The sequence below is a fragment of the Mirounga angustirostris genome, unplaced genomic scaffold (assembly GCF_029215605.1).
Source record: "Mirounga angustirostris isolate CCGP_5_RB_7025 unplaced genomic scaffold, mMirAng1.0.hap1 SCAF_12, whole genome shotgun sequence".
Classification (NCBI taxonomy): Eukaryota; Metazoa; Chordata; class Mammalia; order Carnivora; family Phocidae; genus Mirounga; species Mirounga angustirostris.
Genome location: NW_026991720.1, coordinates 257810 through 280696, shown reverse-complemented (window position 1 = coordinate 280696; position 22887 = coordinate 257810). Strand labels below are relative to the sequence as shown.

The 22887-nt window shown below is 46.8% G+C and overlaps 1 long non-coding RNA gene across 3 annotated transcripts in view; it reads left to right on the top strand.

Annotated features, from left to right (window-relative positions):
* The window catches only part of LOC123835869 (uncharacterized), a 60673-nt gene that overhangs the window by 26624 nt on the left and 11162 nt on the right, over positions 1-22887 (top strand). For all 3 annotated transcript variants that reach the window (XR_006788836.3, XR_010406676.1, XR_010406675.1), the window contains 2 exons: positions 1184-2316; positions 3133-3228. This is a non-coding gene — a long non-coding RNA (uncharacterized LOC123835869). The remainder of the gene's footprint in view (positions 1-1183; positions 2317-3132; positions 3229-22887) is intronic.

Here is a 22887-nt window from a genome sequence, read left to right as displayed (position 1 = left end):
CCGGGTAGCTGGCCAGCTACATGGCCATGGAGAGGGGACCCCTCCTCCTTGGGCTTATCTCCTCAAGTGCAAACAAACTGCATGGGCTGGTTAGGATCCAAGCTTCCCTCCAGATCAGAAGTGCTGACCATGAAGGGCTGACAGTAAGTCTACCACTGCAAAAGGGTGGGAAGCTGTCTTCCTCCCAACTCTTCCTTTTTACTTTTCTCGTCTCAGGAGCTAGGCTTCTAGGAGCTACAGTCCCAGGTGTTCATCATATTTACCGTGTGAAATCTGTCAGACTCTGGCCTGAGAATGCTCACTGTCAGGCATCTGCCCTCCATCGGGAGAGCTGGGGTTACTTCCCTGGAGAAAATAAAACCACAGAAGGAGGTATCTATATGCTGGAAATAGAAAGGCAAACATTGAAATCTTTGATATAAAATAGACTGAAATAAACCAACTAAAAACGATCCTATGGAAAGCAAAGATAAACCTCAGAATAGATATATTCCTCAAAGGTTTTGAGAGTATACTGATAAATAAGAACACCATGCCACAGACAGAAAATAATCAGGGAATTAAGAAAGGCTCCTGGAAATCAGAAACATGATTTACAAAATGAAAAAATTCAGTAGAAGTGTTGGGAGATAAAGTAAGGAAACAGCCCAGAAAGTACAACAAAATGACAAACACTTAAAAGAACAATATCTAATTAGTAGGGATTATGGAAAAATAATGGAGAAAATGAAGGAGAAAAATATCAAAGAAATGTAAGAAAAATGTCCCAGAGTTAAAGGACACAAGTCTCCAGATTAACTGGGCTCTCTGTGTGAATGAAAAAAGCCCCAAGACCAAAAACCAAAGCAAAAACAAAACAAAACAAAACAAAACAACAAAAAAACCCCAAACCTACGCAGAGATTTAACATCATTAAGTTTCCGAGCTCCAAGAGTCAAGAGAAGACCCTAACAAGTCCCAGGGAGTGGATGGCGGAGGAAAGTATCCAAGGAGGTGAGAGTTGGGTTGGTAGCAGACTTCTCAGCCTCATAGCGGCACAGAAGTCGCTGGGACCAGGCTTTGCTAGTTCTAAAAGGAATGGTTCAACCTGGAACAAAAGTAAATCACTGATAAGATGAAATAGTAGTAGTTTTACATATTCATTACCTCAGGTAACGTTTTTTTCTGATGTACTCTTTTTCAGAAAGCCACTTGAGGATATAAGCAAAGAACACAAGGTAGAAAATCCAGAGGAAAGAAGACATGAAATATCCGGCCTGGAGACAGGCCTGATGGCACACCCGGATCCTGGGACTCCGAGGGGTGGGCAGGGGCGCCCTGGGGAGGAGATCGGGGGAGGAGAAAAAGCTCCCCGGATTTATTGGACTGCTCAACATAGTGGAGCTTGCAGAGAGAACTATGAATACACAGGCCTGGACAGAGCGAGAGAAAGAAAGGCGATGTCGAAGCCCCCAGCCACGGAGACTAACCCTAACGCTACTCAGCTCTGTGACGACTCTGATCATGTTCATTAAAGTCACGATTTAACGTCAGTGGGAGGTGTACCAAAGCCCAATCTTCTCACCCAAACAGAAAGTCAGTATCCACTATCGGTCAGTCAAGAAGTCCTGTTTGAAGACCATCATCCAGAAACGTGGTAGCTCCTAGGATCCCGGGCGAGGCTTGCCAGTGTCCGCTCCAGGGACCAGCAGAGAAGGGTCTTTTGTTGTGTGTGGTTCACAGCACTATTTGATATTTTTGATCATGTGTGTTTCGTATTGGTCGCCATAACTTGGATGCTATGGTCCGTTGGTACTTTGTCTTCGGTTCTGCAAGCCTGGCAGCAGCGTCCGCTCACAGTCCGTGGCACCTAACTGAAGCCCGCGGTTCCCAGGTGCCGTGGCTGGCCTTTTCCCAACCCTGTGTCCCTGCAGTGGGGAAACCGCAGCTGGCTCTGGGAGCCTGTGGCCTGGGCGCCTTGGACAGGCACCCCTGAGCTCCTGCGTCTCCCGGGAGGACCGTCACAGGGCCTCCACCGGAAAGCAGAGCCCTTTGACCCCAGCACCTGCTTCTCCAGTGAAGCTGCACTTGAACCCCATGCCGACTCAGGCCGCCGCACTCTTGCTGTCTGCTACATCCATTGTCTTGCTCACAGGGAGATGGCCAAGCGCGCCGCCTCGTTCAGCTCCCGGCTGTGTCACTTGCTGACTGGACACTCTTGGGCGAGTTGCCTGCCCTCCCTGACTTTGGTTTCTTTGCTGTAAAATGGGGTAATAACAGCACCTACAGACAGGCTACGGGATGATGAGTGTCTTTCCTGGTACATAGATGCCCTCGGTGAGTGTTACTGTTGATGTTGTGGTTCTTGTGGGACCCTGTGAATGGTAGATCGTGTGCATGTGGCTCCCATCCCCGAAGAGCCTGCAGGCCCTGGGGTCTCACACGGTACAGGACCAGGGAGGGAACAATCCAGATAGAGGCCTTCTGTGTGCAAGGCTCTGTTGGAGAACTGAGTGCCAGAGAGGGCCGGGGGCGGGCAAACTGAGGATGCACAGGCTTTGTCTGGGGAAGCCCTGTGTCCGGTGAGAGGAGGGCAGCGAGGGCGTGCCTCTGGTTCTATTTACAAACACTGCTTGCTGCCTCCCGGGACTTGCTTCTGCTCTGGGTCTCTGCTTCTGCTCTAAGGTCTTCTAGGGGCTGTGTTGAGATCCTAGCAGCAGCTTACCCTGTTCTTCCCACAACAAACTTTCATCTTGTTTTGGGATGGAAAATTGTTTCATGCCATTCTATATTTTTCTTCACACTCTGACTTATGGCACAAGCTCAAAGCTTTGGATCATCTAGGCTCTTTGTGCAGCTCAAGGAAGCTGTTCTCTCTTAAGAAGCCTGCTCTTGTAATAGAAGCCTTGGATTTCAAGATCAAAAGTCTGAGAGAAGATTTGAAAAACTGATTTAGAAACCTAGTTGGCTTTGGTTCTCAGCTTTATGTAAGCTCCCCATCCTCCAACCCTTGGCTAGCAAATCCCATGACTCATTTGGTTGCTGTGGGAAAATAAGAAATTTTCAAGGAAAAATAAGTTCTCTGGGTCATTTTGTCATCTCCCCCCATAGTGAACCTTTGCACTTTTGTAAAGAACCTTTGCTTTCTCCTAGGTACTTCCTCATCCAAGAATATGAGAACATGTCTCTGTTCTGAATCTCCCCCGTCCTGGAATATTCCACCAGACACCCAGGTTATGGCTCTTGGAGGTAAGCCTTGTGTCTGGGTGAAGTTCAAGCTCTCCTCCAATGGTCAGCGGCCTATGGCCTAGCCTGCAGAAGGCAGGAGCATTTTAGAAAGCAGTGTTCTCATACTGAGTGCATGAGAAACACTTGGGTAGATTCCTAATGATGCAGACTCCCATCTGTGTCCCTCCATTGTGATATAGTCAGTCTAGGATAGGTCCCAGGAACCCACAGTGTTCTCAGATCCTGCAGGTGAGTCTTATCTTTGACAGACACTAATGTATCTGGGGATGACTGGCCAACCCCAACAGAGCTTGTCTCTTATGGAGTTTGCAGACAGCAGAGTCCCAGAAGGTGAGATGTGGAGCTAGATATGGATGTAGCCAACAGTGGAGATGAGGTGGGACAGCCTGTCAGGCTGCAGAGCAGGCCGAGTGAAAAATAGGAAGGGAGGCAGAGATGATGAGGTCACAGTGTGGGGTTCTAGAGCTACCTTTCGGTCCCCACAGCTTCTGTGGGGCTCCTGAGACCTCCTCAATGGTGGATGGCCCACGAGACCCATCTGAGCTCCTGTCACACCTGGCCGGTGGCTGTCGCGGTTGCTTCGGCCCTTAATCTCCTTGTCCTTTCAATAAACCTCTTAATTAGACCCTGAGCAGTTGTTTATTCCTTGCCACTAATGTAGCTCCTAACTCAGAAGTGGACTGAATCTTCTCCATCAGATCCAGTGTATCAGTTACGAATGCTTTGGCTCCAAGTAACAGAATATAACAACTAGAATCCTTCAAGTTTATTTACCCAGGTAGGTGTATTTATTCACATGGAAAGAAGTCCAGGAGAAGGTGACTTCAGGCCCTGGCTCTGTGATCTGATGATGCAGGGGCCGAATCCCCTTAAGGTTTTCATGATTTCCCCCATGGGATCACAAGTGACTGCCCCAGTGCCCACATCTTCGGCAGGAAGAGACAAGGTCAAGGGGGTCAGCCTGGTTCAGCATCTCCCATTAGCAGATGTGAAGTCAAGGAAATTATTCTCAGTGGTGTGGGTGGGCCCCCTCTAATCAGTAGAAAGACCTTAAAGCAAACATTGAGGCTTCCTTAAAGGAGATCTTCCTCAGGATGATAGCACGGGTATCTTGCTTTAGTGTCTGGTCTGCTGGCCCAGCCTGTGGATTTTGGACTTGTTGGTCCCCATAATTGCATAAGCTGATTCCTTGAAAGACTCCCTCTGCCAACATAGATGGTAAATACAGCAGGTAAGTAAACGGATAGGGTTCTATCTACTGGTTGATTTGTGTTCTACAGCTTACGACCAGAGGATTCACACGTTTCTGTTTTGCCATGATTTAAATGGCCCAAAGCCAGACCTCCTATGGTGATCCTTCTGAAAATCCCAAGACTCAACTTCAGGCTAAGCCGCCTCCAAGCCTCCAGCCCCAGCCTCATTTGCTCAAGTGGCCATGGGTTGAGCAAAATGACACACACCAAGTGCTGTAGAAACAGCTACTGCTCCTCGGAAGCAAGACAGGCCCCCCTTTCTGATAAACTGCCCTCTGTGGACCCAGGGAAGTCAGACCTGTGGGAGAAAGAGCTGAGCTTTTGACGTCAGTGTTATGAAATGAGCTGTTCCAGAAAGTGTTCTGTAATGCCTCTGTTGAGTGATCTCGTAACAATCAATGCAGGCCAAAACCCACTTTAGCAAATTATCTTATAATTAGTTAATTCTGTGTGATCAAAAAATAATTTATAAACCTTAGAAGAGGGCACACTAATCCCAAAATCAACACCACAAAATCCTAGGAAAAGTACTCAAATAATACTTGAACAGAATAGAAATCACCTACTTCTGGGGCCAAGCTTTCCTGAGATGATAAGCAAATGGGTTTGGATGGAGAGATGATAGATTGCGGTGGGTTGGGCAGACCCCGTCCCCCAGATGGGGAGCGGCAGAGTAACTTAACCCCTTTCCTTTGGACTTTGTACGGTTCCCAGAAGGTCTGCTCACATCGGCATTGAGACGCCCTATTGGGGAAAGTCTGCGTCTCCCAGGGGAGAGGTGAACAGGGAAGGAGGAAGCTCGCAGGTGATTCTAATGGACCAGTGTGCAAGGCACCCTTCCAACCGAGGTGCCCAATCCTGGATGCACACTGAAATCCCTGGGGAGCTTTTACGACTTCTGAACCTCAGCCCAACTGCCCAGACCAGAGGAGCGAGCTAACGCCACAGACCACTGCCTCTTGTCTCTGCTGGCCCTACTCAGTAGGTGGGAGGGGAGCTGTGCTCTGCTGTGAGTCCTCAGGCTGGTGGACAAGCCTCTCTGTGTCTCGATCTCCGTGGGGAATAAGGGGTTAACTCTATGGTCCCTTAGGACCCTCCATGGTAGAATCAATGTAAATTCCTTTCTACTCCTGGAAGATGGTTTTCTTGCTATTACATCCCTGATGATGTTATTGTGGATGTATCAAAATTTATAGTGATAAGTTGATAAATGGTTTTTGGCCTGAGAACATAATAATTAAAAATGAAAAGTAAATTAGGGAAAGATATTTACTTTTAGATAATAGAATCTGAGCAGTGTTTCTCAACTTGTCCTCTGAAATTTTCATTAAAATTCTGCTTAGAAAGTCATGTCTCTGTCAGTAGGTGGAGTTTAATCCTGATTGGGCTAACCAATCTGGAGTCTTCGCCATCATGCCATTTCGTCCTTGTGTAGGATCATATGGCTCTCTTGTTCTGGAAACTGTCTTGGGTTTTATTTGCCACAGAAACCTTCCTAACTCTCCTGCCAAATACAGTGTCTGCCAGCCTGTCAAATTCTGAAGGCTCGGTAAAATGAGCCAGGGCACAGCCTCTCAGGGCGTTGCTGGGGCTCAATGTTTGAAGGGCCCGGAAGTTACCATTTATTCACAGACTCCACTGGAGCGTGGATTCCTACCCTTGTTTCCACGAATGGGCTTTAGGGGCTCCACGGTCTCTTAAGCTGTGCCCCCAAGCTCCCACCTACTTGTCCATTTTTCTGGGGATGCCATGTGTAGGTTATGCCTGCCTTGTCTTCATCAGGGATTTCTGTTTCTTACAATGGCAGGTACTGCTGGAAACGTCCTTGCCCATGACCTTAGAAAGGGGACATGGATCAGAAGGACGCTGACCCTTTCTGAGTTGGGGCAAGGGTGAGTGGGAAGGTGGGGCAAAGGGAGGTACAAATGCATAAGGAAAACACAAGGAAACTTCAGAAGAATCATCTCTCTTCTTCCTCAGGACTTACACATTTTCTTTTTTCTCCAAACTCAGGGAAAAATCTTTTCCACCCAAATCTTTAAGTGTTTCTTTTGCTTCAAATATTAAAATGTATAACTAGTTCAACAAATATTAATGGAGTGTCTACTGTGTGTCAGGAACTCTTATAAATGCCAGGGTAAAGAACAAAGTCCCTGCTCTCATGGACCTCCTATTTGGGTGGGTTTACCAACAAAACACAATTATTTTATGAGTAAACCAAGTAATGAATAAGAGTCATTTTTTTTTTAAATGAAGATGACAGACTTTCTCCCTCTCTCTTCTTTCCTTGTTTGCTTTCTTTTTTCATTCCCTTTTTCCTCCTTTTGGAAATTGGTTTTAAACCTATAAACTGAACTCTGGGAGAGAACTCTCCTTTAAATCTATGAAGAAAGCTTGAAAAAGCATTGTTTAGCTCTATATCTTCACCAAAGCCGAGGCGTTTTTGAGTCGTCTTGAAGTTTCATGACTTTGGTGGCTGGGCTCCAGTCCTGGGAGGGGATCACGCTGTCCTGGGAAAGGAACAGGCTGGGGAGAAGGCCCTGGGGACTGGGTGGTGTTGGTGGTGTCCCAGCCACTCAGGAGCCACATTTCCTTCTGGAATGATCTGGAGGGAACGGCATCCTCAAGATCTGCTCCTCATTTGGTTGTGAGGGGTCTTTGAGGAAAACACAAACAAAGGCAGACAAACCCCGCAGTAGAGATGCCCCAACAGGGCTGCGTTTCCCTGAGGACAGACCGGTGGAGACCGCCACCTTTCCCGGGAGGCCAGAACGGGCGCCTGGTCCCCGGCACTGACGGTGCCCTCAAGGTCAGATCTCGGCTCGTGGTACCATTGTAAGTCTGGAGGGGTTCAGAGCGGTGGCGCCCCAGGCCTGCGTGGGGACTGAACACTTCCGTCCGTCCGCTCTCACCATCTTCACGCGCGGGGGGGTAAGCAGTGACCTGTCGCGAAGCAGCGCCTCAGATCCGCTCTTGTACATAGCGGCTCACAGCAGAGCCTCCGGCCCCAGCGCGTTCTTGCTCTTCTCCCATGCTGTTCTCCACTTTCTGGGAAGAGGCACACAAGCCCAGACCGTCCTCTCTCATGCTCTAAAGGCATGTCGGAGAAGCTAGAATGTACATTTTTTTCAACCAAGATTAATTATCATTAGATGCTTGGGCGCCTGGGTGGCTCAGTCGGTTAAGCCTCCACCTCCTGATTTTGGCTCAGATCATGATCTCAAGGCCCTGAGATTGAGCCCCGTGTCGGACTCTGTGCTCAGAGTGGAGTCGGCTTGGGATTCTCTCTCCCTCTGCCTCTGCCCCCCCCCACCTCCCTCTCCTAAAAAAAAAAAAAAAATTAGATGCTTAAATAGAGAAATAAAGTACCAATTAATTAAGTCTCCGCTCAAAACTGTTTTCCCAGCCTTTCTCATCAGTGAGAAACTGGCTGCACTCTCACAGTCAGTTAAGTAGGTCAGGCCTGCATAAAACCAACCCAAGCCTGGTATGGCTGCTGTCCCTCCCCGTGTCGCTGTCCTCAGCCCTCCTAACCACCAGGCTCAGATTAGCTTTACAAGGAATGTGAGGGAGCCCCAGGGAAAAATAGAGAGGCCCGTAGGCCCAGTGGACGGAAGGGGACTGTGCTCAGACGTCCCCTCTGTGAAGCCTTTTGCATGCCGGAGCTGGGGAGGACTGGGGAGTTGACCTTACTGAAACCCTCCAGTTTGTGCCCGCAGGAAAAAGGCCCTCAGGCACCCACAGTGGGAAACTTCCTCAGAGGCTCAGGGGCCAGCCCTACTTTAGCCAGCGTGTGTCCATGCTCCCTGGGACTCAGGACGGCCCAACTCCAGGGGCCCCTTCACATCCAGGAGCTGGGTGGGCCCATGACTGAGAGGTGTCGTCCAGTCAGGCACACAAAAACAGTGAAAAATGTCTTTTTCCTCAAAGGACCAATCCCTTCTAAGTCATAAGGCCCCAGAAAATACCCTTGTGCTTTCTGTACACCCCTGTCTCTCACATCCCAAATTCCCAGAGCCTCCCCACCCTGCCTGCTACTCGTACACCCTGACCCTGCTGTTTGTGCTCTTCTCCCCATTCTCCCTGTAGGACTCCTACTCTGTATTTGCTTCATTTCTCCTCCGCTGGACATTGTCTTCCTCCACTCCCCACTGAAGTGTTGGATCGGCCTGGGGTCCCTCTGGGCTGTGCTTGCGGGGAGGGTGGGAGGGGCTGCAGCGACCCACATAGCGATCTTTACCTGGTCACAAATGGGTTCTCTTCAGTCAAGCGGCTGGGCCATCAGAAAGTTGCTTCATAAGCATAAAAATGAGACAGGTAAGCTGATCCATCACTTTAGATATCTCCCTGCTCCACCCACCATCCCCCTCTCCACTCACCATCCTCCTGCTACACTCACCATCCTCTTTGCTCCACTCGCCATCCTCCCTGCTGCACCCACCACCCTCCCTGCTCCACCCACCATCCTCCCTGCTCTATCTACCACCCTCCCTGCTCCACTCACCATCCTCCCTGTTCCACTCACCATCCTCCCTGCTCCACCCACCACCCTCCCTGCTCCACTCACCATCCTCCCTGCTCCACCTACCATCCTCCCTGCTCCACTCACCATCCTCCCTGTTCCACTCACCATCCTCCCTGCTCCACCCACCACCCTCCCTGCTCCACTCACCATCCTCCCTGCTCCACCTACCATCCTCCCTGCTCCACTCACCATCGTCCCTGCTCCACTCACCATCTCCCTAGTCATCCTCCCTGCTCCACTCACCATCTCCCTAGTCATCCTCCCTGCTCCACTCACCATCTCCCTAGTCATCCTCCCTGCTCCACTCACCATCCTCCCTGATCTACCCACCATCCTCCCTGCTCCACTCACCATCCTCCCCGCTCCACTCGCCATCCCCCGGTCATCCTCCCTGTATTACTTCTCATTGTATTAGCCTGTGTACTTTGCCAATATATAAATATGGAGATGTTTTAGTGTCATTTATTTTAGGTGTAACTTTTAAAAGTAGCACATGGTTGTAATTTGGTGTTAGGTACAATCTGAGATTTATCTTCCAACAGTGAAATCACCCTATAAATGATCCAGAATTATATCTGACTTAAACATTGTTCCATCATTTTAATCAAGGCTTGCACACTGCTTTCTTCTTTTGGTGTATGAGTTGTATTTTCTTTCTTTCAATTTCTGTCTTAGAAGCAACATTTACTATATTCAATGTTAACTAGTGAATACTTTTAGTTTTTAAAGGCATGATTTAGCCTATATTTCCCTAAATAGTAGAGTCAATAGTGAAATGCCGTCTCTTGAATCCCCTCTGTTGAAGATGTGATTTTAGAATGTTCTTTCTCATCTTCATGCATGTGGTCTCCATCTTTATACCTACTGCTCAGCATTTATAGTAATATCTACTCTTTAAATTATTATTATTTTATAGAATCTTATGTGATGCAATTCAATATTGAGGATTTTCTTACATTTGCATTTAACTTTAAAAGCACAGTGTGATTATTTAGATCGCCTCTATTTCACGTTATTTATTACTGACAGTTTTTTTTAACACTGTCACTTTCTCATTCTTGAAAATTTCCGTTTTTTCCTTTGTCCAACAGTTGGCATATGTCTTCATATATACAACTGATGAATCAGTGAACACTACATCACAAACTAATGATGTACTATATGTTGGCTAATTGAAAATAATAAAAAAAAAAAGAAAGAAAAAAAAGTAAGAGTTCCTGGGTGACATCTGAGTTTATATTTGCTGAATATTCATCTTGTCTAGTTCACATATGAAAAGGCTTTGGCTAGGTATAAATCTGACATATAGTTTTGCAAAGAAATACTTCAGGTTCCAAAAAAAAAAGAAAGAACAAAATACCTCAGGCAGGGTAGGCGGTGCTGTATTCTAGAGGAGCTAAGATCCGTAGCAACATTACTCCATTGCAAATGGCAAGAACATCACTTCTGGGCAGTGTGTACATTACATGATAAGAAATTGCCTGTAAACCAGACTTTTAGAAGTTTTATTTCCATTGTGTTCCCTGTATTTTTTCCTTGTCATCACAATATCAGTGCTAGGGGACCTCCATCTGCCTGCTGGACATATTCTTGTGCCCCTGATTTGTAGAGCAAATATGGACTGCACTTGCTGCGGTCTGTTCTGATTCGCCTCTTACCAGCCATCTTCCCTGACTGGAATGCAGGTGCTTTGTTCTGTCCGTCTGAGCTCCCAGTGCCCTAAGAACCTTGCCTGGTAAGTAGAAGGCACTTTATACATGTTGGCTGAAAGCAAAGAAGCATGAATTTCTGAACATGGATGCCTCCAAGAGTAGCCACCTTAATATCTTGTGTGTTTCTTTTTAGTATTTTTAATGTGTTTTTATATGAATGAAGGATTCTATATACAATTTAAGTGCCTTTTTTTTTTTTTCCCACTTAACCTCTTAAGCATTATTTTTTATCATTAAAAGTTCGCAAACATCCTTGGTCACATGATACCCCAGGAAATGGGCACACTGGGATCTAGCCATTCCTCCCAGTTCCAGCCTGTTCTCCCAGTTCTTGCCATGTGTGCATCTTTGTACATAAATATTTGCTTAAAACCAGGTTTATTTGCTTAGGATAAGAAATGAAACTATTCGGTTGAAGTTCACAAACATTTTTGAAGTTATTGCTGTATTTACTGAAATGCTTTGTTGAAATTTTGGACCAGTTTAGTCCTATCAGTAACATTCTAGGTGGAATACTACTTATTTATCTTTACAAATTATTGTATTGGGAAATAAAAATGCATCACTTTATTTTCTTGTGACGTTGAACAATTTTCACATATTTATTAGGTATTTTCATTTATACGTTGTGGCTTGGCTTTTTAAGTAATCTGCCCGCTTATTCATAGATTCTTGGCAGCTTGCTTATTGACTGAACCTTAGGAATATTTACTCCTTTTCATAGTTCTTACAAATATTTTTCTATATTATTATTTGTCTTTTAGTGTATTGTTTTTTTTTTTGATATGCAGAACTTTAAAACGTGGTATAAATAAGAACTTTTGTGTGGTAAAGTGCAGCAATTTTCTTTGAGATTAGGAAGAACTTTCTCAACCAATGATAGAGAAATTCACCTACATATTCTTTTAGTATTTTTTGGTTTTGATTTTTAGCATATTAACTCCTTCATCCATCTGGGATTCATATTTATCTACAATGTGAAGCACTAGCACATGTTTATTTTTTCTTTTTTGGTTTTAAAAGTGAACTTTGACTTTGTTTTCCTGAAAAGGAACCTCAAGAAGCCCCTAGTGATGCAACGCATCGTCAGCACCTGGCTGGTGAGGAGCCACGTGAAGGCCTCCGCAGCACCCTTTCCCTCCACACATGTGTGGTTCTGACTTGCACTCCCCGGGGGGCTGGTGGGGCCTGGAGGTGCAATTTATGGTAACATGCAGGAGCAGAGCTGAGCGCCCGGGTGAGGAGGACGTGTGCAGGGACCGGGAGCACATTCCGCCCAGCACAAGGCCACCCGAAGCTCTGTGGTCCAGGCGGCGTTTCTGACTCCTGCAGAACAGCGAGCACCCGTTCTCAGCAACGGGGTAGCTGGATTGCTGGAGGGAAACCTTACGGTCAGACAGCGTGGCTGGGAAATATGTGCTTTATTTGACATTGGCGCCAACCCAGATCCGTCTGCCATTTGAGAACAGAATGATCTTAACGGAAAGATCCCATCAAAACAAACCTAGGAACTTTTTCTCTGAGGAAGAACTCTGAAATTTCTGGATTATTTTTCATTCCATACTGGTTGCTATAGCAATAAGTATCTTGTGCTAAAGCAGATAGAAGGAGTCAAAGTGACCCGCTTGAAAAAAAGAGTCCCTTTATTTTAAATTACGTTTTTTTCCCTCATAGAATTAAATATTTTCAAATGTATTTCCAAGAAAATAAGCCCAGGGCTTATGTAGTCTTGGCCTAATCAAGTGTGAGCTGCCCACCGATAGCCAGACTGGCCAAAGACCTCTGGTGCCTTTCCCTGATGTAACCATCCTTATGGGACATTTTAATGAAAATCTTGAATCCCTCATAGCCCCATTTTTCCTCCTTAAGGGCATATGAGAACGTTAATAAATCTGCAGTCATCATTCCTGAGCAACGCATGCCAGAGGTCACCATGCCCTTTCTCTGCAGCTTCTTTGCCTGGTTGCCTTGAGCAAAGATGGGTAATTGCACAGATCCCCCTGGTGCTTTGTGCAAGGGCCCTGCTGGCCTCTCCTACAGTCTGATCTCCCTAAGAGGACGTCTGTCCTTTCATCAGTCATAGCTGCCCAGCCTGTAAACTCACACGTGCTGAGGCCACATCCCACAGCCCCGGGGGCACCTGGGCGACTTGTCTTCCAGCACAGATGCCTTCTCTGCTCACCACCACATGCAGAACAAGCAGGATCTGTGTGCGCCATGACTTGAAACATTTGTGAAGAACCGGTTCAAAATTTACTGAGATCTACATTCCCTGGAAAGATCTAACGGGGATAGTCCTTAGGAAGCTTATCACTAAGTAAAGGTTTTCTACCTCTGAGCAGAGGAAAGTGTCCATGCACATTGCACTTCTTTGGGAATAAAAGAAGCAGGAGACCCTTGGCCAGTTTGTTCTTATATGTTCTGAAATATTCACCTCATGAGTTTAAATGGCCCAAGGGGGTGTGTCTGAGAGGCGCTAACTTCCAGCTTGGGCCAGATCCCTGTGTACTTCTGGAGGCAGCTTGCTGGCCTCCACCATCACCCGCAAATTATTGTGGGACAAGTTAGCGGGACCTGCTTTCTGCAGTGACTTCTCAGTGCTGAGGATGCAGAGGTGACTGAGACATCATTCCTGTCTCAAGAACTCAGAGCATAGCAGAAAAGGGAAACTAGAACATCACAGTGAAACTTATCCTCAGGTATGAAGGAGGTATGCAGAGGACATCAAGAGGATGAGCGGCACAGAATAGGGTTAACAACAAACTAGGAAACGTGGAAAAAGCCTTCCCAGGAGGCTCATTCCGACTTCGAGAGCAACCTGACATCTCCTTGTGGAGCAGGTGGAGGAGGGCGTTCTGGCGGGGGCCAGATGGGCTGTGATGGTGCGGGGAGCATTGGCTGGTCTGTGTGGTGGGAGCAGAGGACATGTGTGAGCCATTTGCAAGACCCCCATGTTTATGGTGGTGGAGGGCTACTGAAGGCCATAAGAGCTCTGAGGTACATGTCGCTGGAGTGACAGCATAATGTCAACTGCATGCTAGAAAGCAATTTCTATGGCCAGTTTGGGGAAGGGTTAGTGGTGGGCATGTTTGGCTGAGACCAGTTAGGAGGCTGCTGGTTCAGCCACTTGCCAAATACTGAGGCTGCAAAGAGAGGAATGAGGAACAGCGTAAACGAGCCAACAGGGAGAAGGTGGTGGGGTAGCAATGACAAGACACTTGGGTGTATTGGTTGGATGAGGAAGAATTTAGAATGACTCCAAGGCTTCTGGCTCAACAGGACAAGGGGAATAACAGACTGGGGAAGAAGTTGTTGATTTGTTCTTCTCATGAAGTGGAAGTGAGATCATTAATTTTTCTAATTTTCTTTGCTAATATCTATATCTTAAGTTATAAATTTTCCTCCAAGGATTGCTTTAGTTGCAGCCTACAAATTTTGAAGCATTATGTTTTTGTTTTCATTTAGTTCAAAATATTTTATAATTTTCCTTGTGATTTCTTCTTTCATCTATTTAGACAGATGTGTTGCTCAACATAATATTTGATGTTTTCTACTTCTTTTTGTTACTGATTTTTAGTTTAATTCCATTGTGGTCAGAGAATCTACTATGTATGGTTTCATTCGTTTGAAATCTATCAAGACTTGCTTTATGGCTTAACAAATGGTCAAGGTTCCATGTGCACTTGAAAAGACATACATTCTTCAGTTGTTGGGTGAAGTGCTCTGCTTATGTTGATTAGGCCAAGTTGGTTGATATTGTTGAAACTTTCTTTATCCTTATTGATTTTTTTGGAAGTTTCTATCAATTACAGACAAGGAAGTGTGTTAAAATCTCCAGTTATGATTGTGGATTTGTCTATTTCTACTTTTAATTTTGTCCATTCTGCTTCATGCATCTTGAAGCTCATTAGGTATCTGCACATATAGGATTGTTTATGTCTTCTTGACAAATCGACTCTTTATCATTATGAAATGGGAAGAAGAGGAGATGCTGAGTGTGGGGTGGGATATCAGGGAGGATATCTGATATACAAGTGGAAATTTGAGTTTGGACCTCAGGAAGAGACACCAAGCTGTATGTGAAGATGTGCCTTCATCTTCATTGTAATCGAGACCACCTGTGTTAGATGAGCTTGCCTTTTCCTTTTCCAGTTTATTTGATCAAAAAGTGGCTGTCTAAATTTCATCCTTGAATATCCTTGCTAGGTGAGTAATTGGATCACATAAATTGTGTTGCATTATTAATGGTTTGCACAATGGTGAGTATTTCAGGTTGGACCATCCAAGAGAGTTGTCTGGGCAGTAAATGCCCTCAACCACAAGGGTGGTTACTTGTTCCCGCTGCTTACTTACAGGTGACTCTTTCCCATAATTCTGATCTTGTTCAAGATCCCTCAGCCTGTATGTGGCTGACTCAGTGTACTTTTCGAAAGATAGATTGGCATGTGGCACCCACGTTCCTCAAAGTACATTTGCCCAGCATGGGCCTCCCATGTCAGAATCTTCATTCAGTAGTCTAAATCACAACTTACTTAACCATCCTTAAATGATCTAATTTTTTATTGTTTTCATTTTTCTAACATTGATATTATAAATAACATCGTAATGACCATTTTTGCACACGAATCATTGTGCACAGCTCTGTATATTTAATTAGGGAAAACCCCTAGAGATAAACTTACTAAATGGAATGAACATTTTAAAGTCATATCGGGTTTAATGTTTATAAAAGAAATAAATACAGGATAATAATATGCGGTATGGTATAATAGTTATATTGCCTTATGGTAATACTATGATATATAATAAAACCACCAAATATAAAGTTTATAATATCGTACTACATAGTATAACTCTAATCTCACATCATCATCACTGAATAATGCCATTCTTATAGGCAATTAAGGTATCCAGTTTTTTATTTTACTTATGGGGACGTATAACATTTTCCTTATTCTTTTTGTTTCTACAAATATTTGTTCTTTGATTATCTTTGTTTTTTCTGTTAGTCAATTTCTCAGTGTTGGTATTTTTCTTTTACGTATAAGCTCCTCATGGGGAGATTGACATTCCTTCAATTAAGAAATGAGGAACTGCTAACCCTCAGTTAGCTCTTGCTAAGTATCAGGACTGATTCTAGGGCTTTCCACAGTTAACAAGCCCATCTTCTCAGAAGTCTTGAGCTGGTCATAGGTCCAGCAGTTGGGAGGGGGTTTGGGGCTCACACCTGGGCACTCTGGACCCAGGCTGTGCCACTCATAGGGTACACGTGTAGGGCCTCGTCGTCCCTTGTGGGAACTGCCGGAACATCTGGCAATCGTGTCTGCTGGAAATTGCTCATTAAACCGCTCTTTGATCAGCTGCCCCTGGAGGGGGCTGGGCCTTGGGGAGGGCTGAGTCAGGGAGGCTGTAGGAGCTCCTCTGACAGCAGGGGGAGTGAATAGGCTCTGGGAACCTGTTAGAATCCCATTCATTTGAAGGACAAGCTGTGCTTGGAGCCCACCTGAGAAAATGCCAGAGCTCCTGGTCAAACTGTTTCCTTTCTGCCTCTGGGTGACTCCTGTTCTCTGGAGTGTGCATCCTGCAGGGTTCATTTAGCTGAAACAGACTCTGCCTGAGGACCTTTCTGGAAGGGTATGGAAGGACAGAGGGTGCTGCAGGATAGGTTTGGCCAATCCCACAAGAGGATGCCCTCCGCTTTGTCTTTGGGTGGAGCACCAACAGCTCCCGATGCTGAGGCCATGCGCCTTGGATGAACTCTCAGGAACTTTTATTCAGATGAATAAAGAGTCAAAAGCTTCATTTCTCTGGTTCATTTTATAAATCAAGCATTTTTTCAATTTGCTCTTACATATATTTTTGGGTTCCTTTTTAATTATTTATTTATATTTTTATTTTTTTAAAGATTATATTTATTTATTTGACAGAGAGAACACAAGCAGGGGGAGCAGCAGGCAGAGGGAGTGGGAGAAGCAGGCTCCCCGCCGAGCAGGGAGCCTGATGTGGGGCTCAATCCCAGGACCCTGAGATCATGACCTGAGCTGAAGGCAGACACTTAACTGACTAAGCCACCCAGGTGCCCCTGGGTTTCTTTCTTTCTTTTTTTTAAAATTTAAATTCAATTAATTAACATTTAGTGTATTATTAGTTTCAGAAGTAGAATTCAGTGATTCATCAGTTGCATATAACACCCAGGGTTCATTACATTATGTGCCCGCCTTAATGTCCACCACCCAGTTACCCCATGCCCCTACCCGCCCCCCTCCAGCACCCTCAGTTTGTTTCTTATGATTAAGAGTCTCTTATGGTTTGTCTCCCTCTCTGATTTCGTCTTGTTTTATTTTTCCTGGGTTTGTTTCTTTTAGTCACCAGAATCATGCTGTATGTATTGTCCTTTGATGTGCTTGTTGGAGATGTTCTCAGCCTAGCACACTCCTTTTATCCTTTATATATTCTACAGAATTAGTGTCACTATTGGGGTTGCTTCATTCTGCTGTTATAATTATGCCCACTTTTATGCACAAACTTGAGCATAGGGGAAGAGTGTCAGTTTGAGTCTTTGCCGATCTGCAGTGAAGGCATTTTGACTTGTCATTGAGCAGGTGGCAGGCAGCGCATGCTGACTCGGGCAGGAGGGAGGCTGGACTGTGGATTTCTGACTCACAGGCCGATGGCATCATGGGTGATGGGGATGTGGCTGGTTTTGCTCCTGGTCATGAATTTCTTTAACTTTTATTTTTCTGGGAAATTCTATCTCTCCTTCTATTCTGAATGAAAGCCTTGCTGGATAGAGTATTCTTGGCTGTAGATTTTTTCCTTTTAGTGTTTTGAATTTATCATGCTGCTCCCTTCTGGCCTGCAGAGTTTCAGCTGAAAAATCCACTGATAACCTTGTGGGGTTTCCCTTGTATGTAACTGCTTTCCTTTCTCTTGCTGCTTTTAAAATTCTCTTTTTATCATTCCTTTTGGCCATCTTATTTACTTTGTGTCTTGGTGCAGACGTCTTTGGGTTGGTTTTGTTGGGGGCTTTCTGTGCCTCCTGGATCTGGATTTCTTTCCTTCCCCAGATTCAGGAAGTTTTCAGCTATTATTTTTTCAAATAAATCTTCTGCCCCCTTTTCTCACCCTTCTTCTGGGATCCTTATCATGCGACTGTTATGCTTGACAGTGTCGCTGAGTTCCCTGGGTCTATTCTCATTTTGTGTATTTTTTTCCCTTCTCATCTGCTCAGCTTGTTTACTTTCCATGACTCTGTCTTCCGGGTGGCTGATTCATTCTTCTACTTCCTTTTGTTTGCTATTTATTCCAGGTGGTCTATTTTTATTTTCATTAGTGAGTTCATTATCTCTAATTGGTTCTTTTTTAGGTCTCCTATCTCTTGGTGGAGGGTCCCATGGAGGCCCTCCACTCCTCTCTCAATTCTAGCGAGTGTCTTTATGAGCGTTACTTTAAATTCACTATCAGACATATTACTTATCTCCGTTTCCCTTAGGTCTCCTGCTCTGATTTTGTTCTGTTCTTTCATTTGGGACATATTCCTCTGTCTCCTCATTCTGTCTATTGCTGTGTCTGATTCTCTGTGTTAGGAAAGTCAGCTATGTCTCCTGCACTTGAAAGTAGTGGCTTTATGAAGAAGAGGTCCTGTAGTGCCCCACAGTGCAATGTCTCCTTTTCACCAGAAAATGTTGCCTCAGGGGGTGTCTCCTATGTGTGTTGCTCCAGGGGCGCCCTACCTTTGTGGTGGAGCTGTGTTTGCCTTCAGTCCAGCCTGTGATGGCTCGCTGCCTGTTGTGGGCACAGTCTGGTGCCCGTGGTGTTAGTAAGCCATTCTGGGGCTGCCTTGGGCTTGAGTTGAGTAAGACCAGGCATTTGCCAGAGATGAAGTAGCACCAGACTGCAGGCACTTTCCCTGTGTTGTCCCCTGAGAAGCTTTTGTTGCTGGGTGGGGCCTGCAGTCAGACCAGCTGCCTGCCCCCAGCCCACTCCTGGAGTCACAGTCAGACTGGTGTGTGGTTATCTTACCCTCTCCTTGGAGCAGGACTCACTCTGGTGTTGTGCTGGCCCTTGTCTGGGCTGCACACACACTGCTAGGCTTGTGGCACTGCTTGGATGGGATCCTGCCAAGAGCATATCGGAGTGGGTGGATCTGCTTTGTTGTGGCTTCTTGTCTACATTCGGCTGTGGAGAGTCTGTTCTGCCAGTCTTCTGGTCACTTTCTGGGTTATTTATGCTGATGTGGGTGTTCTCTAGGTGCAGCACAAGGTGAACCCAGGGTCTTCCTACTCCGCCATCTTCCCAGCAGCCTCTGCTCCCTCTTATATATATATATTTTAAAGATTTTATTTATTTATTTGAAAGAGAGAGAGAGAGAGCGGGAGAGGGAACATAAGCAGGGGGAGTGGGAGAGGGAGAAGCAGGCTTCCCGCAGAGCAAGGAGACCGATGTGGGGCTCGATCCCAGGACCCTGGGATCATGATCTGAGCCGAAGGCAGACGCTAACCCTAACCCTGTGTGCTCCAGACCCTAGGGGCATTATTTTCTCTCTCAGTTCCTCTCGCATGGTCCACAGCCCTCCCCGTGGGCCATCTGATGCAGGTCACCTCTGTGCCAGGAGAGCATGCAGGGCTTCCTTCTGAGCTTTCCCCAGGGCTCAGCAGCTTCCTGGAGTGAGGGTCTCCCTTCTGCAGCTGCCCCCAGGGAGTGCTCCCTCAGGTCTGCCAGCCACCCTTCCCAGACAAGAGCAGGAGCCTGCCCCACTGCTCACGGAGGGCTCCTGGGCATCCCTGCTGACCCTGACCTAGATCACCCTCAGGCGGGTGGGAGCTCAGCAATGATGTGCAGTGATGTCCTGCATCAGAGGACACCTACCTCGGCTACCTCTGGCAGACCAGCCCACTCACATGTCTTCACAGGGAGTTTTGTCCATGTGGGGCAAGGGGGTGGTGGAGGGGCTGTGGGCCCCAGTAATGGGTGTGTGAAGGCCCTTGAAATAGGAAGGAGGGCTGTGAGGAGGCCACGGTCTTGCAGGGAAGATGGCTGAGGCCCAGATTATTCAAGAAGTTTACCCCAAACCACCACAAATGTTGGTGTTTCTCCAGAGCAGCCCTGACATTTTTGGAACAGGAACATCATCTGGATCTCGCTCTGCTCAAAGGTCTCCAGCAGAGACTCTGAAGAAGCTGAAGCCTGTCCCCCTTCCTAATTGCCTCTGCTGGGTGTTCACGTCTAGAGAACTGTCTTGCATGGAGGGAATTCATCCTGGCCTGGGCCCAGAAACAGGAGGGGACGGCATGGGGACCCCCGAAGACCTTAGCGTGACTGGCCAGTGCGAGGCTGGCTGGGTGGCTGCAGGAGGACAGTGTTTTTATTTACTGCTTTACTGGCATCCAGCCCAAAACAAATTCAAGGCAGCTCGCCATAGCAAGCCCACAGTGGGTGGCTGTGAGCAGGGCCACTGTGGTGCCGGCTCTGGGGGCACATTCGCCTCGAGGCCCGAGCAAAGGGCGTCTGTGGGCTGTGCTGACCCAGGGTGGAACCTGTCCCTCTGCTGTAGGGTCATCATCCGGGTGAGATGCTGACCAGGGAGGCCAGGGAGCCAAGGTCCAGGGGGTACCACGAGGATGTGGCGTGGCTTTCCGTGCCATCCCCAATAATCTGCTTTGGCCCAGCTGGGCAAATGTGCTGCGATGTGGACGTGGGACTTGTGTTCCCTTCTTGTGGAATCAACTGGGAATTCCCGATCACAGCGTCCTCGAGGCACCCCTGGACCCAGCCTCGTGCTTTTCCTCAAGAGCACCCAGCTCGGCCCAGGGGGGCACAGTGCTGCACCCCATCCTCACGGTGCTGCTCTTAGACAGTTTGGGCCCAGCCTGCCTTGTGTTTGGGGCATAACTGTCCTGCTCAAATGCTCCTCCTTCCTGTGGGCCTTGACCCCCCATTGCTGCCTCTGTCTTGACTTTGCTGTTCCTGACATGGGCCTGGCAATCTGACCTTAACCTCATATACTAAACCTGGAGGGTAATTCTCACTGACAGACCCCTCCCCTCACAGCCCCGCATACCCCTAATGCCCCAAATAGGATTCTGGGGTTTGACTTCCATAAAAACACATTTTGACATTGCTTATGGAAGCCTATTGTGTATCTAGCTTGACAGGTCAGGGAGGGTGGGCACGTCAGGGTCATAGGTTTGAGCTATGGTCTGTTGACCTGGAGAGCACGTGGAGCCCAGAACTGCTCTCTGGGTTTGACTCAGATTCATTCTGGATGGTCTTTCTGCGTTCTGGCCTGGATCTAGTCGAGTAGATTTTTACGCATAGATTTCTTTCTTTTTGGTTCCATAGATCGGTGAGAAGCATATTTAGAATCAGTTTGGTTTGGAGTTGTACAAACTCATGAGATCTCCAGTGTCTCTCCATGTCTTTTATGTTGTAAGTGGGTTTGAGATGCAGTTGAGCCAACATAGCAGAGCAGAGGGAGAGGTACCCCCCCTGAGGCCCTCAGGCACCTTTCTTTCTCAGAAAAACTTCCACAGGACAGGAAAACTGAGGGCTGCTAGTTCTGTAAGCCAGAGTAATCCTCTAAAAAGCAATGTATTCATTTTATTCTGAAATTGTCAGAGTCAATGGCGTGAGCTTGGCAGCCTCTGGCCCACAGTGTGCGTCACTGCCATATGGGCATCCGGGGACTCCTCCGTGATCCCTAGGTCACCTCTTAGCAAACTGTGCCACCACGGGTGTGGCTCCCCTTCTCTTGGCCTCGCTAGCCGCTGTCCTCCTCCCTGTCCTGCACAGACCAAGCTCACAGATGCTCCACGACACTTCTTCTTTCCCCAGCCGTCAATCACCTCCTGAAACACTATCTTGGCCACGTCATTCCCCAGCTCGAAAACCTCAGAAAGCTCCCAGTCTTCCATAGAAAGCCCACTTCACCTGCTAGGAGCATTTGGGGCCTGCCCGTCTGACTTCACCTCCTGTTTGCCTTCCTTGGCAGAGTGCAGCCCCTCAGCAAGCTGAATTAACTACATCCATCCTATTTTTATTATTATTATTTATTTATTTGACAGAGAGAGACACAGCGAGAGAGGGAACACAAGCAGGGGAGTGGGAGAGGGAGAAGCAAGGGGAGTGGGAGAGGGAGAAACAGGTCTCCCGCCGAGCAGGGAGCCCGATGCGGGGCTCGATCCCAGGACCCTGAGATCATGACCTGAGCTGAAGGCAGACGCTTAACGACTGAGCCACCCAGGCGCCCCCCATCCTATTTTTAAGTCACTCCCTTTTGTAAATTCCACATATCCCCTGTAACCTCATTTAAGGCCTGTCTTTTCCTCAAAACCCTCCTTTCCCTTGCTGAACTCTTGTCTTCTGCAGAGCCATGAGCAGTCACATGGTCAGATGTACAGACGGACAATGGATGTGTGGGTTAGGAGACACAATGCAGACCAGATACATGTACCGATCCACGATCCATGGTTTCATTCCCAGAGAAGTGTGACAAGTGATCAAAAGCACGATCTGTGCATCCAAAGGAATTTTGAGTAGTTGATGTGTTTTCTTACACCACAGAGGTCCCTCGTGGGTTGTGGTAGCTCCCGGTCTGCTTTCTCCCTTGGTTCTTGCTCTCAGCTTGGAGCTGAGCCTGGGCTGTGTCCATCAACCCCACCCAGAGGAAGGCCTCTCCTTCCTTTCTTCCTTCAGGTCCCCCATCTTAAAGCCCCAGAGGCTGTCTGACAGGGAGGGACTCTCTTTGGAGGGAGGGAAGAGAAGGGTGTGGGAAGCCAGTCAAAATCCTTTCCAGAGGGCAACAGAGGAGGTAGCCAGGAGTGCGAATGCATCCTATCCAAGCATCCGTGTGTGTGTGCGCTTCATACATACATACACAAAAACTGGAGTTAATTTTACAGAGATTGTGTCTTATACCTCCAGCTTCCATAGAGCTAATGATAGATAAGGGCGTTTTCGCTGCAGGTGGATAGACTTGGGAGACCACAATCCACCCACGCTATGTAAAAATCCGTAGAATTATGAGTCACCTTGTAATGAGGCTTTAGTGTAGTGTGTTTTCAAATCAGAAAGGGATTGTAATTATTTATGTTATGATTTGAAAATAACAAAATTTACACATTCTAGATTCATAATTATAATTATTTAAACCATAAAAGCTTGTGTTTCT